This window comes from Balaenoptera borealis, assembly GCF_965194805.1.
Source record: "Balaenoptera borealis genome assembly, chromosome: X".
Classification (NCBI taxonomy): domain Eukaryota; kingdom Metazoa; phylum Chordata; class Mammalia; order Artiodactyla; family Balaenopteridae; genus Balaenoptera; species Balaenoptera borealis.
Genome location: NC_138881.1, coordinates 125,541,685 through 125,559,435, shown reverse-complemented (window position 1 = coordinate 125,559,435; position 17,751 = coordinate 125,541,685). Strand labels below are relative to the sequence as shown.

The window sequence follows — 17,751 nt, the reverse complement described above, 5'->3', positions numbered from 1 at the left end:
GTGCATATACAAGTCATGTGTACACTATACTGTAGTTTATTAAGTGTGCAACAGCATCATGTCTAGAAAAACAATTGTACATACCTCTATTTAGAATACCTTATTGCTAAGAAAAATCCATCCTCTGACCAGGCAGGGCTGCCACAAACCTTCAATTTGTAAAGAACGCAATGCCTGCAAAGTGCAATAAAGCAAGAGACACGCCTGTACTTGTCCTCAGTTTCTCCTGTTGGGATTTGTTTGGTTGGTTCCGAGGGCATCTGGGTCTGGAACTTGGCGCTTTCTGGGGAACCATCACTGGAGGCTGGACTCCAGCCCAAGTTGTTCTACGGAGATAATGACAGCAGAGACTAGAAGTGTCCATTTTATAGATGAGGCACAAGGCAGTTGAGTGACCTGCTCCGGTTAATGAGAGGCACAGCAAGGACTTAAATACATACGCACCCCTGCCCCACCCAGCACTGCTGGCCAGATGGGCCAGGTGGGTCCTAGTGGCAGAGACAGGGCCCTGTGAGCTGGGTGGCCTGGATGAAATGAGTGGCACCATGGCAGTAGCAGGCTGACCTGGTGACACACCCACTCTGCTGGCATCAAGTTGCCCAGTGCCTCTGTTGCTGGCAGGAGCCAGGCGACCCCTCTGTGCACGTGCGAGCAGTCACTAGAGGTACCCCTCTCTGTGCACAGATCCCCTTTGGGTCCTCCAGGGCTAGAGGTGTTCAGGGTATAGAAGTAGGTTCTAGAGGCCCTCCTGGCATGAGCCCTCTAGTGGATTGACTGGTGACCCCCAAAAGATGTGTCCACCTGGAGCCTGTGACCTTATTTAGAAAAAGGGTCTTTGTAGATGTAATTAAGGATCTCAAGGTGAGATTATCCTGGTTAAGGGCGGGCCCTGAACCCAATAACAAGTTTCTTTATAAGAGGAGAGGAGAGGAGGGGAAAAGGTGATATGAAGATAGAGGCAGAGATCAGAGTGACGCATCTATAAGTCAAGGAACGCCAAGGATGGCCAGCAAACCACCAGAAGCCAGGAGAGAGGAACAAATTCCCCTCAGAGCCTCCACAAGGAGCCAACTCTGCCCATACCTTGATTTCAGACTTCCCGCTTCCAGAACTGGGAGAGAAGAAATGACTATTGTTTTAAGTCTCCCAGTTTGTGGTACTTTCTTACAGCAGCCTCAGGAAGCAAGCTCAAAGGCTGAGCCATTGCGTGCAAGCCCACAGGAGTAAGCAGAGTTTCTGTGGCCTAATGATTCCTTCAGCCTGCCCCTACTGGGGTCTGGGGCAGACCACACCCCTGCTCCTTTTTTAGGGTGGCAGCAGGAATGGAGGAGCCGCCCAGCTACGGGAGGAGCCAGGTCTGAGTCCCCCAACGAGCATCAGCTGAGCTCATAGAGCAACACCCCTGGCCTGGGCTGCCGCAGGTGACTGGAGGTGGGGCCTGTCGATTGCCCCAGAAGCGGGGCTGGGGTCAGCAGCTGACCGGGCACGTGCCCTCAGTCCTGCACAGCCCCCAGAAGGGCCGGACTCTCAGTTCTGCCAGAGGCATGTGGCACGCTGACCATCAGGGGGCATCGTTGCACCAGCAGACGTTGAGGCTTCTGTCTGTCCGTCCCTGGGTAGCACCAAGGATGCCAGAAATCAACCCTGGGGCTTAGAGAGCGTTGCCCCATCAACTCCCAGGACAGATGAGTGAAGCCCAGGCTGGCTAGGGAGGCCTGGCAGTGGGGTCCTTTGGCTTGAGCTGACCATAAGGGCCCCTCCTGTGCAGAGAAAGGGTTCCAGATCAGCTCGAGGGAAACAGCCTGGAACCAGGCCACGAATGGGGGAGGGCGTGGGGTGCTGGCAGAATGAAGTGAGCAGGGGTCAAGTGAGGACTTCTGTGTCTGAGGTGAAGCGAACTTGCCAGTGGGAAGGCTTGGCCCAGAGGAAGCCGGGCAGCATTAGCCAGGGCTCCTCCTGCCTGCCCGTGGCCCTGGCCTGAGTGCTGGGGGCAGGCCAAGCTGCCACGGCAGCTCCCCTTTCCCACCCCGACCAGCCCAAGGGCACGTCGCCTCTGGAAATGGAAAGGGGCTGTCTGTCCCCTTACCCTGGCCGCTGTGCCAGGAGCTAGGGAACGTTGCCCTCCACCCTGACCGAACTCACCAGAAGGTCGTGGAAAACAGCTCTGCAGAGCCACACTGGAGGCTATGCAGTCCTAGAGAATCGGAGCGCGTGACCTGTACCCTGAGCCAGCTTCTCACGGAAACTGAGCTTGGCTGAAGCTAGTGACCCCGCTGGCACCAGGTGACAGAGGCCCTTCTCTTCTCCATGCTCAGAGGCAGCAGCAGTGACACAAACCCCAAAGCGCATCTTCTTTCAGGGAGGTGGGCAGTTTGTCCAGAAATTTCAGCTTCCACAGATAACCCACGTGAGTAACCAAAATCACCACCCAGATCTCTGTCACCGAAGCTGTCGTTTCAAGGGACAGCAGTAGCCTCTATAGCCCATGAATCCTCGAGTCTGAGAACATGGGGGCCGTTCAACCGTGGTGGTATACGTCGGAAGCAATGCAGCAGGGCAAACCCCAGTGCCGGGCCAAGATGCCAGCCACCCTGGGGCAGCCGCTGAAGGGGCAAAGTGTCAGAGGTGGTCTTATACTATTTTCCAAAAGAGCCGATAGTAAGTCCCGGCTGGGAAGAGGGCCCTCTATATTGTTCCTGCCACAGCAGGCCACACAGGGCCATTTGATACTGAGAACATGGCGCCGGGGGTGTCTGGGGGCGTTGATGTCCCCCAAGATGCCACTGCTACAGATACGAGAACTCGATCCAAAAGCCAATCTGGGGAACCCCAAGGACTCCACAACCCAGTCCCCCCAGCCCCTAGAACAGCAACACCACTGACATCAAGACAGACACGCCCCCCTTTCCCAGGTCACAGCGCCATCTTGAATAGACAGATGTCCTTGTCCTGATCATATGCTTTATCCTGGGCGCCGGGCCTCTATCTGTTCCAGCCGCCACCCTTCCTTCCAGCAGAAAAATGTTCGGTCTCCAGGGGAAACCTCCCACTTGACCTCCAATCCCAGCCCTTGAATCATATCCCCACTCTGGAAAGTTCTCTTCACAGGCCTTCACATTCACATGCAGGCATCCAACACTTGTCACCCCTTGGTCCCTGGCCAGACCAAAGACATGCAGTCAGATAGACCTGGATTAGCTATCCAAGACCACCATAAGAACGGGTCTACACCTTACAGAAAATCACTTCTCTCCTAACCAGTCGATAAAGGTATCACAAATCCAGCCCCGGGCTCAGCTAGGGAGGTGACAGTGTGGTGGCTAAGAGTGTGGCTCTGGAGCCAGACAGCCTGGGTTCAAATCCGGACTATTAGCTGTGTGACGCTGAGCAAAGTACTTAACCTCTCTGTGCTTCACTCTCCTCTTCACTAAAATTGGGATGATAACAGTACCCATCCCAGGGTCATTGCCAGGGGTGTGTGTATGTGCACAGTGGAATCACAGAACTCTACCACCACCACAGCCAGCCCCACCCCCATATCTCCTGGGTGACAAAACTCCTCTGTCCGGCTATCTCACCACGCAAACTGATCCCCGGCGGCTCATCGGCTCCTTCAGCCACAACAGTGTCCCACAGCAACTAGGGCTTTGCTGAAGCCTGAGTGCCCCTCTCTAGTAGGCAACTTACGCCTGGAGAAGTTGCAGTACCCTCCCGAAGGAAGACCCCCGAGAATACTCTCCAAGCCTCAGAGCAAGGCAGAGCATGCGCCCATTGGTGCCAGGTGCCTAGGGGCACTGAGAATCTCAAAAGCAAGCACCCACGCAGATCCCCCCTGCTACAACTCAGCCCCACCCCCTTGTATCCTCCTAACTATCCAAGAACAGGGACTAGAGAACACTCTGGGGAAAGTGGTAAGCTCGTACCACCTACTCCTCAGCCCACTCTATGCAGACCGTTACCCGGAGCAACAGGAGAGGATGAACGGGAGGCCAGCTGTAGAAGGCTGCCTCCCAGATCGAAAAGGCAGAGAGGGATGTTGTTCATTCATTCATTCATTCGCCATTCATTCATTCAACAATATCTATTACGCTCGGCACTTTCTAGTTACCTAGGATACAGCGGTGACCAAAAGAGACAGAATCTCTGCCATCATTGAACTCATCTCTAGTTGGGAGAGACGGGCAATGAAATAAATAAAATATATAGTGTGTCAGATGGCAGGAAGTGCTATGGAGAAAAAAAAAAAGCAGGGAAGGGGAGGCTCAGGAAGTTGTCATTTTAATAGGATCGTAGGGAAAGGCCCCACGGAGGTGACATTTGAGTGACACCATAAAGGAGCTGCAAGAGGGAACCTGGGATTGTCTGCAGGAAGAGTGTTCAAAGCAAAGGGGGCAGCCAGTGAGAAGATCCTGCTAAGGGCCAGCAAGGAGGCCAGGTAGCTGGAACAGAGTGAACATGAGGGAAAGTGGTAGGAGACGTGGTCAGAAAACTAACAGGAAGCCAGATCACACAGGGCTTTGTAGGGCTTTGGGCTTTTACTTGGAGTGTGATGGGGAGACATGGGGAGTTTCTGAGCGCTGTAGGGATGTGATCTGGGTTATGTTCTAACAGGACTGTTCTACCCACCATGGTGAGAACAGACCAAAGGGAGTGTTTTCATTAACGCATGTCTTAGTCCATTCGCCCTGCTATCATGATACTATAGGCTGGGATTTTATATTCAACAGACATTTATCTCTTACAGTTCTGGAGGATGGAAGTCCAAGATCAAGGTGCTGGCAGACTTGATGTTTGGGCAGCCACTTCCATCCGAGTGGAGATGTTGAGTTGGCAGTAAGATATAAGATTCTGGACCAGGTTGGAGATAAAATTCAGGAGTCAATGGTATATAAATTGTATTTAAAGTCATGAGACTGGGTGAGAACATCAAGTCAGGAGTGGGGATAGAAAAGAGAAGTTCAAGTTATGAGCTCTGGGTCACTGTAGCATTATGACGTGGAGAAGATGAGAAGGAGCTGCCGGTAATAAGAGAAAAAGCAGCAGAGTGTGATGTTCTAGAACCAGCCTACTGGGGCATCTCCCCTACCCCAGCCTCCCCACAGCCAAACACACACACACACACCTAGAGGTCTGGGCCCCTCCTCTGAACTCAGAAACAGAAGAACAAGCCAGCCATAGTTCCTCACTCAGAGGTCTGGGTCCCAGCCCACAGGCCCCCTCTAAACACAGGGCCACCAGCACTAGCCAGTACCCACTGCCGAGGTCTGAGTTCCCACGTCATGGGCTCCTCTTCCAAGCTCAGAGACACCAGCCCAGCCATGTGCACCACATCCTCCGAAGTCCTGATCCAGGTTCACAGGGCCCCTCTTGTAAGTTTCCAAGTTGCAGTGCCCTCCTCTGTTCCCTTAGCCCAGGGGTGGGAGCTGCTTCCTGCAGTCGCTCCCATGATGCGTTTATGTGCTCTTTTTACCCTTTCAGTTATCCAGTTAACAACTTTACCCTAAATCACAATTCTCTGTTCAAATAGCTGGCATGTTTTTGTCTCCTGAATAGATCCTGGCGGATACAAGATCATTTGGAGAGCGATCATTTGGTCAGTGAAGTTCAAGGTAAGGAGAAACAACGGTGTTGGAAGGATCAGGTATGTGGATATTAGAATCAGCAAGAATTATTGAAGGAATAGTGTTAGAGAGAGTGACGGTGAGCCAGGAACTACAATTTCCAAGGAGTGAAGGAGAATGATCCAGAAGTCTGTAGATGGCTGCCACAAAGAGCAGTAGCGGGTGGTATAGTTGATGACAGGAGATTCAGAAGTGACATCAAGATCAAGAGCCGTGGGACATGGAGTCAGTCTGTGGATGTCCTCTGCCTCTAGACTAAAGACCAGCAGGAGTCCTGGGAACTGGGTGGTGCTTTGAATTGTGTCTCACCGCTACCCTGAGAGGTAGTCTGGGTGAGAGCTGTGCCTGGTCGGTGAACCGCAGAAGGTCTGAGGAGGAATGCAAGTGTGCCATTCCTTATTCCTGGCTTCAAGCAGGAAGAAGCTTGCAAACACCAGAGACATGGGACCATCGCCTTCCATGGCTCTGTGTGCACTCCCAGCCTGGGCCACGGAAAGGGTAGAGAGGAGGGCAGACGCACCACCTCCCTTACTCCTCCCCAACTGCCCCGTGATGTGGTGAGACATCCCAGGAACTGCTGGGCCTCCTTGTCTGGCCCAGGGGGGCCTTCCACCCCAGGATAAGGACCCTTACTTATCATCATGGCATCATGGACATTCCTGGAACAGCTGGATTCAGAAAGTCCTCCTCTGGCCTTAAAACCTATACTTGCACCCGAGCAGGCAGGGGCCAGGTGGCAACCTCAGGAAGTTCCAGAGTCTATGGAGCTCGCCATCTGGAGACTGGATCTCAGACCCCTCAGTGGCCCTGGCAATGGGGAAGGCCGTCAAAACCCCCCACGACTCTTCGTCTGCTAGAGGCTTCCCGGCCACAGAAAAAAGTATTCCTCAGCATGATGTGGCAGCCTGAGTGCTCCTGAGTGGGGAATTCCCGGGCTCGGGGAGAGAAGGAGCCATTGTTCTTCATCACCTTTCAACCTGGAATTTACCAGCACTACAAAGAGCTCCATCCAAAGCCCCTTTCTGGTCCATCCTCCCCACAGCTGCCATGGTGAGCTTTGCAAACATAAATCAAATCATGCCACTGCCCTGATTAAGACCTCTCCGTGGCGGCCAGCCGGGCTCATATCAGGCTCTGAAGCTGGCTAGAGCTGAGGACTGCCCTTTGCTCCCAGACACCTCTCTGTTGTTTTGGGCTTGGTTTTTTTGTGTGTTTTTTTGACATATAATCGACATATAACATTGTGTGAGTTTAAGATCTACACTGTGTTGGTTTGACACAGACACATGGTCCTTCAGTGAGTCGACGGCAGAGCTGGAGTTAAGCGCTGGTCCCCTATCTCCCAGCACCCTCCTCTGCCCCCAGAACCAGGCTGCTTACAGAAAAAAGAAAACTAACTCCTGCTTCCCCTGGGTTATCCTAAGGCAACCTCATCTACAAGCCCACAGAGACTTTGTTTCCTCCCATTCACCTTGTGGAGTCAAATAGTCCTGGGTTTGAAATCAGACTTGGCCACTTCCTAGCTATATGTCTTTAAACAGTCATTTAACCTCACTCCGCCTCAGCTTCCTCATGTATAAAATGGAGCAAATGGTACCCTCATCACAGGGCTATTGTGAGAATTAATGAGCGAATGTATATTAAAAAGTTAGCACCGGGACTTCCCTGGTGGTCCAGTGAGTAGGACCACTGGAGTAGGTGCAGGGGGCCCAGGTTTGATCCCTGGTCGGGGAACTAGATCCCGTATGCATGCCGTGACTAAGAGTCTGCATGCCACAACTAGGAGTCCACATGCCACAACTAAGAAGTCTGCATGCCTCAACTAGGAAGTCAGCATGCCACAACTAAAAAAAAGGTCCCGCGTGCCACAACGAAGATCCCGCGTGCTGCAACTAAGACCCAGTGCAGCCAAAATAAATAAATTAAAAAAAAAAAAGTTAGCACAGTGTTGGCAGATCTTAAACAATAAATGGTTGCCATCATCATCATCACCATCATCATCCCCATCACTACGAACATTACCATGACTACTATTGGCACAGAGCTTCTGGTTTCTCTAGCCACCCCAGCTCTCATGGTCTACCCTCTCACCAATCCCCTGCATGCTCTTGACCCATTGGCCCCTGCTGCTCTCACCCTGCCAAACCTCAACCCTGGATTGAACCCACCTCCTGCCTGCTCATCGCACAGCCTGAAGGTTAGGGACACCCCAAGCTGAGGATTTTCTGCCTCAGCTGGGCCCTCCCCACCACCTGGATCACAGCAGACTTTCTCCTTGTACCTAGCACAGTTTTTTAAATGCCCCATGGAAAGTTTTCTGAACTTCCACCATCTGTGTAAGCTCCCATTTCACCTCCCTCCTCCTCACTCTGAGCAGATAAAAAAATTTCTTAATCCCCCCCCCAAATTAAGGCCTAAATGGGAGAAGTCCCATCATGCCTTGAGCCTTGCTCTCCTCTACATCCCTCCAGATGGCTTCCCTGGTGGCAGCAGTGGTTAAGAATCCGCCTGCCAATGCAGGGGACACGGGTTTGAGCCCTGGTCCGGGAAGATCCCACATGCCGCAGAGCAACTAAGCCCATGCACCACAACTACTGAACCCCGTGTGCCACAACTACTGAAGCCCGCGTGCCTAGAGCCTGTGTTCCACAACAAGAGAAGCCACATCTACATCTCTCTTAGAGAGGTCCTCCCCTCTCCATCCCAGGTTGGCCCTTCCCCTGGGCTCTGGATCCCATGACCTCCAACCTCCCAGCACATAACTGACCCACTCTCCCCCTTTCTTCCCTTGTCTTTCCACCCTTTCCCTCTTCTCTGGGAGGCAGTGTCATAGGCTGGCTAACAGCACAAGCCCTGGGGTCACCTGCATGGGATCAGAACCAGCTCTGCCCCTTATTAGCTCAGTAACCTAAGGTAGGTCCAAGCCTGTATTCCCTCAGCTGTAAACTTGGGCTAATAATAGCATCCACCAAGCTCACAGGATTGTAGTGAGGATCAAATGAGATAATGCATGAATGGCTTTTAGAGTACAGTCTGCCCAATCATTAGTCATGGTTCCCTTGTTCAGCCAAGACAACCTTGTTGCTTATATCCTTACCAAAGTATCCTTTCCTTGACTCCCCGTGCCTCCAGCTACCACCCTTGGCTCTGCTCCTTTTTATAGCAAAACTCCTCCAAAGACAAGCCTATGCTCCTTTTCCCCACTTCTGCTCCTTCCCTTCTTTCCCCAAATCTCTCCAATCTGGCTGACAAACCCATGACTCCACCAAAACTAGTCTTGTCGAGGCCTTCAATGACGTCCACCTTGCCAAACCCAAGGGCCACTCTCGTCTTCATCTTCCTTCGCACAGCTGATGACTCTTTTCTTCTGGAAACACCCTTCCCTTAGCTTCCATGACCCCTACGTGTTCCTGATATGCCTCCTACCTCTCTGGCTACTCCTTCTTACTCTCCTCTGTGGGCTTTCCTTTCTCTGTGGGTCCCTCAAATGTGCGTGTTTCTTAGGACCCCAGCCCTCTCCTCTTATCATTTGATATTTTCCCCATTGGCAATTTCATGAACAAATAGGTTCAAATCATGGGCAGAGCTCAAGAAGTAGTGCCTAGCTTCAAATCTGAGAAGAATGGTGAGGTTATAAATGGGCCTATCACGGGGTTACACGGTTAGAAGTTGGTGGATTGGTAACAAGTTGGGGAGTGGAGTCCTGAGGTCCTGAGCAATGTGAAGGTATGACATGCCTGTTCCCCTCAAGGTGCTAGCTGCACGGTAGGCCGACTGGCTCAGTGACCTGAGCAGTACTGGACGCTCCCTCTTGCACCAGGGCCTTCTACCTAGGAAGCCTTTGTCTCCTCCTTGGCTTATGGAAGGCTGGTTCTAAGCAAGTGGGGATCACAAGGAGCGACACAACAGTAGGAAACTGAGTCCAGGCAGAAAAGTGGAGTAAGCTACGGGCAGAGGGTGACTTCTCTCATTTGAAATGAGCTCAGAAACTCATTCTTGAGTCTCCAGCAAGGTCAATAGAGGCAGTGGGGCAGAGTGGAGTGATGAGACCAATTTGCCCAGTCTCCCATTTGGATGTCTCATCTGGTAGGCAGAGCCTGGGATTGGGCACCCTGAGATGACGGCTGGCACCACAGAAGGTGTCCTGGAAGACCTGGTGTTCCTTTAGATGTGGGGTGGTGTCTTAGGTGTTTCTGAGCACAGTTAGTAAAAGCCAGCCTCCCTGTAGTGGGGTGACTGCTTGTGCACAACTGTAGGCTGATTGCCCAGATTCAGTGGTTGGAAAGCGTGTGGTGCAATCGCTTGGCCCATGCCACGCAAAATCCCTAAGGTGTCCTCCAAGGACTCTGCCCTTCTGCTCCACTTGGCATCTGTCTGTGGTGGCAGTGGGCAGGGACGTGGCGATGGGCGGAGACAGAGTGTTGCCCTTAGAAAACCTTAGGGATTACCCTCCAAAACTGGGCTGGGAACTGAGGCCCTGAGTCTAACTCAGTGGCCTGGGAGATAGCTGACTCCTATTTTGAGTGTGGCATTTTTTTTCCGGGGAAGGGGCAGGCTGGTAACCACAAGTGAACCAAGCGGTCTCCAACAATGCATGAGCATGCCCGTCAATGTATTGAGCACACCCGTCGCTCCAGATACTCATCAAAATTGTATTGTAGACCTTCCTCATTTGATTCATTCTGCTGGATATGTGGTGGTATCACATAGATCTTTTGATTTGCATTTTACGATGATCAGTCAAGATGAGCCCATTTCATATACATATGGACCTTTTGATGTCTTCTTCATGAAGTGTCTCTGAGTCTTTTACTCAGTTTTCTATTGGGTTGTCTTTCTCATTATTTGTAGACCTTCATTATACACTTCTTAACATGACTCCTTTGTCATTTCCATGTATTTCAAGTATCCCCCACTCTGGCATGCATTTTCACTTGTGTTTTCTCTTTATGATGTATTTTAATTACAGAAATTATTGATTTTAATGTAGTCCATTTTATTGATTTTTTTCCATTGTAGTTAGTGTCTCTTGTGTCTAGTTGAGAAATCTTTACCTAAAGTCCTGCAGATATTATCTTATTTTATCTCCTATAAGATGAATTGATTTATCTTTCACATTTGGTTATTAATACATCTGGAATCAATTTTTGCATATGGCGTGAGGTGGGATCCAAATACATATTTTCCCATGTGGATATCCAGATGGCCATTTTCCAAAAAGGCCATCCTTTCTCCAATGAACTTCAGTATTATCTTTGACATAAATCAAGTGACATGTGTTGGGTCAGTTTCTAGACTCTATTCCATTGCTCAGTTGATTTTTGTTTTTTGTTTTTTCGTTTTTTGTTTTTTCATATCCCTGTGCCAATAACACATCAACGTAATTACTATGGCTTTACAAGTCTTGATATATGGTGATGTAAGTGCCCTTGGCTTTGTTCTTCTTCAGGATTATCTTAACTATTTTCAGCCCTTTGTATTTCCATATAAATTTGATAATCAGATCGTCAATGCACAAACACACACACACACAGCCTACTGTGATTTTTTATTGCAATCACATTGTGTCTATAGATCAATTTGGGGAGAATTAACTTCTTAACAATATTGATCCTTCCAATCCATGAACATGATATATATCTCCATTTCTCTAGATTGTCTTTAATTCATCAGCAACGTTCTGTCATATTCAGTGTAGAAATCTTGCACATCTATTTTTATATTAAATCCTGCATAATTGATGGGTTTTTTGTTGCTACTGTATATGGTATCATTAAAATTTTTTTCTGTTTGTTTGTTGCTAGTATATAAAATGACATTGCTCATTAATTCTAATAGTTTATCAGTAGATTTTTAAAATTATGCCTGCTCCAGGTTTTAAATTAAAATATTACTAGAGACACTGCATTAGTCCATGAGTCTCTGCTACCTACCATATTCCATTCTGCTCTGTGCAGATCATGGCATTTATGAGAAGTCCTTTTTGGGTGTAACCTGAGGCTCATGAGACATACCCCTGGGTTTCTTATGGCAGAAGCCTGAGATTTTAACCAAATGAAATTTAGAAATAAATAAAACCTTTAGTAAGTGTCTATTACTTGTCAAGTATTGCTCTAAGGGACTACTGTTCTTAGTCCTTTGCAGGTGTTAACTCATTTAAGTTCCTTAACAGTCCTATGAAGTAACTACTGTCATAATCTCATTGAACAGATGGGGGGAAACTGAGAGAAGACAAAAACTTTTCCCAAGGTCAGCCAACATGTTAGTGGCTAAGCTTTTCACCATTACACTATTTGGCCACTCCTAGTCTATAGAAGTAAAGTCTTCAGCCTGGCTCTCTCAACCTGAGGCTCTCCACCTCCTCGTCCTGAGCCCTGGCTTTCCCCCCAAGTCATCACTCCATCTGCAGTTGACTAGTGCCCCTCACCTCAGGCTACTTCTGAAGATTAAGGATGCGGGAAATCAAGGAAAGCTTCATAGAGGTGAGCTGGTCTTTAAAGGCTGAGGAGGATTTGAGCATATAAAGATGAAGTGAGGAACAGTGTCAAAGACATGGAGCAGAAACATAGAGAAATACAGAGTACGGCTTCTCAGTCTAGGACTGGTCTTGGTGGGAACCAGAGTTTTCATATCAGTTATTGTCATTACCAATATTATTTTTACTCTTAGTGCTTTCATCAGAACAATCATATATACCGCCATTAATGCTAGAGTCATTTGAAAATGTCCCATCTTTGTATTGTTCAGTCACTGCGAAGGTCACATTTCTTCCGTGGTATCATTACAACCTACAATGACTAATGGAAATATTTGAGTGTATCTGTGTTGCAGACCTATGGAAATACAACTTGTTACAGCCTCCCTCCACCCACTGTGATTAGGTCTGGCCTCACAACTTCCCATCAATTAGCAATATCATAATAGAATACTTGAGGGCATATCAATGTGTTCTCAGAAAAAGTTTCTAGTTTCTTTGCTTGGGATCAAGAACCTTCAAGAGGATGACTGGGGATAGGGCTGGGATGGTCAGAGGATGGGAACAATCAAGAACTACTGCCTTAAGAAGCAGTACGATGACATCAAAAGCACAAGCAACAAAAGAAAAAAGAAGTAAGTTGGACTTCATCAAAATGACAACTTTTTGTGCATCAAAGGACACTATCAAGAAAGTGAAAAGACAGCCCTCAGACTGGGAAAAAAGAATTGCAAATCATACATCTGATAGGGGTCTAGTATCTAGAATATATAAAGAACTCTTGGTCCCCGGAAGTGATGCACGGAGAAGCCCACGTGTGCGATTCTACCCCGACATGGCGGTGCTCCTGAAGAGGCTGCTGCATCCCCGGAGGCCCCCAGTAGCCTTGGGCCGCCCCCTGGGACGGGGTGCGAGGCCAGCCTGGGCACTGATCCCAGGGCTGCTGTGTGAGTGCAGTTTGCCCCCAGCCCCACAAGCTTCTTGCACCTGGGCGGCCTCCACACTGCCTTGTACAACTACATCTTTGCCGAGAAGCACCTGAGGCTGGAGGACATGGATCAGGCCTGCCTTGCGCTTGGGGCAGCAGAGAATATTGAGGACATGCTGGAGTGGGCAGGCATCCCCCCTGACAAGAGCCCCCGCCGGGGAGGTCCTACAGGGCCCTACCTGCAATCTCAGCGACTTGCGCCCTACACCCATGCTACCGAAGCTCTGCTGAAGAGCAGTGGCTGGAGCTCCTGCAGAGGGAGGCCCTGAGGAGCCATCAGACTCGCCAGTATGACAAGCGGTGCCGGAGCCTGGGCCAGGCGCAGGTGGCCCAGGAGCTGGCCAAAGACCCCAAGCGTGCCATCCACTTCCGCCCGGAGGGGAGGCACCAGCCTTCCAGGACTTGGTGTATGGCTGGAATCCGCACAAGGTGGCCAGCATGGAGGGGGACCCGGTCATCCTGAAGAGCAATGGCTTCCCCACGTACCACGGGGCCTGCGTGGTGATCGACCACCACATGGGCATCAGCCACGTGCTGCGGGGCTCCGAGTGGCTGGTCTCCATCTCTAAGCACCTGCTCCTCTACCAGGCCCTGGGCTGGCAGCCCCCGTGCTTTGCCCACCTGCCCCTGCTCCTCAACAGGGATGGCAGCAAGCTGTCCAAGAGACAAGGGGACGTTTGCTGCCGGCGGCTTCCTGCCGATGCCTTGCTCGACATCATCACCAACTGCGGCTCAGGGTTTGCAGAGAACCAGATGGGCAGGACCTTGCCAGAGCTGATCACACAGTTTGACCTGACCCGGATCACCTGCCACTCAGCCCTGCTGGACCTGGAAAAGCTCCCAGAATTCAACAAGCTGCACCTCCGCCAGCTGGTGAGCGATGAGACCCAGAGACGCCGGCTGGTGGGGAAGCTGCAGGCCCTCGTGGAAGAGGCTTTCGGGAGCCAGCCGCAAGACAGGCATGTGCTGGACGCGGCCTACATGGAGAGGATCATCCGGCTGAGACAGGGTCACATTTGCCGCCTGCAGGATTTGGTCTCCCCAGCGCACTCCTACCTGTGGACTCGCCCTGCTGTGGGTCGAGCGCAGCTGGGTGCCATTTCAGAGAGGGTGGACGTCATTGCCAAGCATGTGCTGGGGCTTTTAGAAGGACCTGGTATGAACTTAACTCAGGACATGCTGAACGGAGAACTGAAGAAGCTGTCAGAAGGTCTGGAAGGCACCAAACACAGTAAGGTGCTGAAGCTCCTCCGAGTGGCCTTCAGTAGACAGCTGCAAGGGCCTCCTGTAGCTGAGATGACGTTATCCTTGGGACCAAAGGAAGTGCGGGAACGAACACAGAAGGTGCTTTCCAGCTAGAGAGAAGGTGTGCGGGACAGCGGAGGTGGCGGTGGGAACCGTAGTTGCGGGACCTGCCCTCAGAGGGGAGGAGCAGGAGGCCTGGACCCCATCGGAAGCTTGTGGAGGGAACCAAGAGTGGGCACAGAGCCTCCGGGTGCACAGGTGCATTTACGGCGCCACGCCAGGCCTGTCCTATTCAGTTGGCCAGCGTCGGCCAGCCACCTCTCACCTCCCTGACTCTGGAAAGGAAGGCCTCACATCTGGTTCTGACACCACAGCACACAGCAGAGGTTAGGAGCTGGTTCACAGAATAGTCATGGCTCATGTTTTAGTCTGCTCGGGCTGCCACGACGAAATACCACAGACTGGTGGCTTAAACAGCAGAAAATGATTTTCTCAGAGTTCTGGAAGCCGGCAGTCCAAGATCAAGGTGTTGGCAGGTTTCGTTTCTCCTGAGGCCTCTCTGCTTGGCTTGCAGACCGCTGCCTTTTTGCTCTCTCCTCACATGGTCTTCCCTCTGTATGTGCCCTCAGTTTCTCTCTGTTTGTCCGAATGCCCTCTTCTTAAGGGGACACCGGTCCTCTTGAGTGGACAGGTGATACTGGGGGAATTTCTGCTTTCTGTTTGTCTGCTCCACTAGTTGGTCACCACAACCAAGACGAAGAAAAGTTCGCCGTTACTGGTTGTATGAATATCTCCAGATATTTACTCTCAGAGTCTGTTGGTATGGGAGTTTCTCATTCTTCAATTTATTACCCTCTTAGCAGCAGCTCTAGCTACAAGGGCCTTCATTATATCCTAATTGCCAGTGCCAATTGCCCTTATTTTTTATGTTAAAAATCCATTTGTAAACGCATTTCAGCAGCTCTACCATCTCAGCACCATTGCTAATTTAATCTCCCTCCCCCTCTATTAGCGCCACAGGGGGCTGACCAGAGCAGGCGGCGCCCAGGCTAATCAGATCACTAGTTTGTCTGAACATTACGCCCAGCAGGAACTCGATGGGATGTAGCGGGTCAGACCGGGGGCAGATTAAATCTTCTGCCAGCTAGCTCTCAGGACCAACCAGGGGAGGGACCTGGAAGCAGACAATGAAAACACGGGCCTCAGCTTGGAGGGACTGATGGGGAACGGTCTGGGAGACTGTCAGGCAAGGTTGCTGGAACCGAGGGCTCTGTGAGGGTGTGATTTGATGCGAAGGAGAATTTCCCGGCATGTGAAACAGTGCTTCTCATCTGACCTGTTCACTCACCGCTTCTCAGAACCCTTCACGCAGTGAGCTGTGGCAAAGAGCGCAGTGAACGGCAAATCGGGAGACTGGGGACTTTACCTACTTTGTTCCTCACTCACTGGGTGTCTTGGTAAGCTCCTTCACCTCCCTGGGTATCACATTCCTCAACTGGGGGTAATAATCCCAACCCTACTGACCCCTCAAAATTTTGATGAGGGCCAAATGAAATGTAAAATAAAAAAGTTTTAGTGAGCATGCATAATTTGTCAAGCACTGCTCGAAGGAGGTACTGTTCTTAGCCCTTTGCATGTATTAATTCATTTAATTTCCTCAACAGCCCTATGAGGAAGGGGAAGGTACCACCATAATTTTATGGAACAGATAGGGAAACCGAGACAAAGAGGACAAACCTTTCCCAAGGTCACACAGCACATCAGTGGCCCAGCGTTTCACCATTGTACTATTCAGCCACTCCCAGTCTATAAAATCAAGCTCCTCAGCCTGGCTCCGTCAACTGGAGGTTCTCTTCGCCTCCCCATCCTGAGCCCTGGCTCTCAGCAGGTAGGAGAGGGGTGAGCACCCTTCCCGTCCCATGGTGCTCCTCTCAGGCCATTGTTCTGCCATCTGCATGTAAGTTCTCCTCCTCTTCAGCTACTCGCTCCACCCATGTGACTCTGCCATCCTCCTCCCCTCCTGGTTGCTGTCATCTAATGGCCTCCTACTCATGTCACTGGAGACTCAGCCCGCAGGACCATAGTCTTCCTTCTCCCCCAAAGCCAGACCATCACCTTGGGTGACTTCAGTGTCCAGGAGGGCAACCCACAGCCGTAACTGTACCTACCGGTCACAGTTCAGTCAGGGAAGCAGAGTCATGATGGGCGTGAAGGGAAATTAGACCTCACAACATGGTGGGAGATGCTGGGCAGTGAAGTCTAGAAGGGAGAGTTGGAGGGTCAGAGCAAGAGTTCCTAAAGCGTTTCCCCAAAGCACTGGTAGGATGAACAAGTCAGAGCTTACAGGAAAATTGGAGAAGCGAAGTAGGTTTAGCTGCTTCAGTCAGCAAAGAAGGCGAGTTTGTGGGGAAGTCTATGAAAGCTGCTGCCTCTGTGTTCTATCACCTGGGGTAGGTCCACAACCAAGCATCTGATGGTGGGCCTGAGGCCCCAGGCCACTGCTGGGAAGAAGAGCTGTGTGTAGAACAGAGGAAAGCAAGGACAAACTGGAACATTCTAGGCACCTCTGCCTCCATCTGTCGCCATATATGGCCATGAAGACTTTCAGGAAGCAATGGGCTCTTCTTCACACATCAGCCTTCTCATCACCAGGGACCTTCCCCTCCTCCCATCTTCAGCCACCCCTTCCATAGTCATAACCCAAACGTACCCATCCTCTGAAATTCCTCATGTAGTCATCACGCAATATGGCCACAGCCCCTTCAGTTGTTCTCACTGAGGTCACTAACCACCCCCTTGTCATTCATTCAACAAACATTCATTGAGCCCCCCACTGTGTGTCAGGCACTGTGTTAGATGCCGGGACACAGTAGTGAACAAAGACAGATCAGAACATGCTCTCATGAGCTTCCAGTCTGGTCGGGGTGATAGGTTTTGATTCTACTATAGTCCCACAAATAAATAAAGAATTGTAATGGAGAAAAACACTCTGAAGGAGAGGTAAGTACATGGTGCAATGAAAGAGTAGCTGGGCGAATTTGTCTGAATCAGGGACGTCAGGGAAGGCTTCCCTCAGGAAGTGATGGTTGCACTGAGACACTGTATTAGAAGTTAACTAGGGACTTCCCTGGCAGTCCAGTGGTTAGGACTCCGAGCTTCCACTGCAGGGGGGACAGGGTCAATCCCTGGTCGGGGAAGATCCCGCAAGCCACACAATGTAAAAAAAAAGGTTAACTAGGCAAAGATGAGAGAGAAAGATTTCCAACAAACAATGTCTGCAAAAGCCTTGTAGCGAGAGAAACCAGGATTCCCTGGGGCCCCACTCACTCCTCAACTCACTCCAACCTGGTTTCCTTCTCTATCATGCCACTAAACAATTTCTGTTAAGGTCACCAAGGTTCACTTTGTCACCAAAATAAGCT

At 50.6% G+C, this 17,751-nt stretch overlaps 1 pseudogene across 1 annotated transcript; it reads left to right on the top strand.

The window, feature by feature from the left end:
• Positions 1 to 11,140: 11,140 nt before the first annotated feature.
• LOC309620075 (nondiscriminating glutamyl-tRNA synthetase EARS2, mitochondrial pseudogene) lies at positions 11,141 to 16,829 on the top strand (annotated as a pseudogene). Its single transcript has one exon. The product of its transcript is annotated as a nondiscriminating glutamyl-tRNA synthetase EARS2, mitochondrial pseudogene (transcript).
• Positions 16,830 to 17,751: the final 922 nt, after the last annotated feature.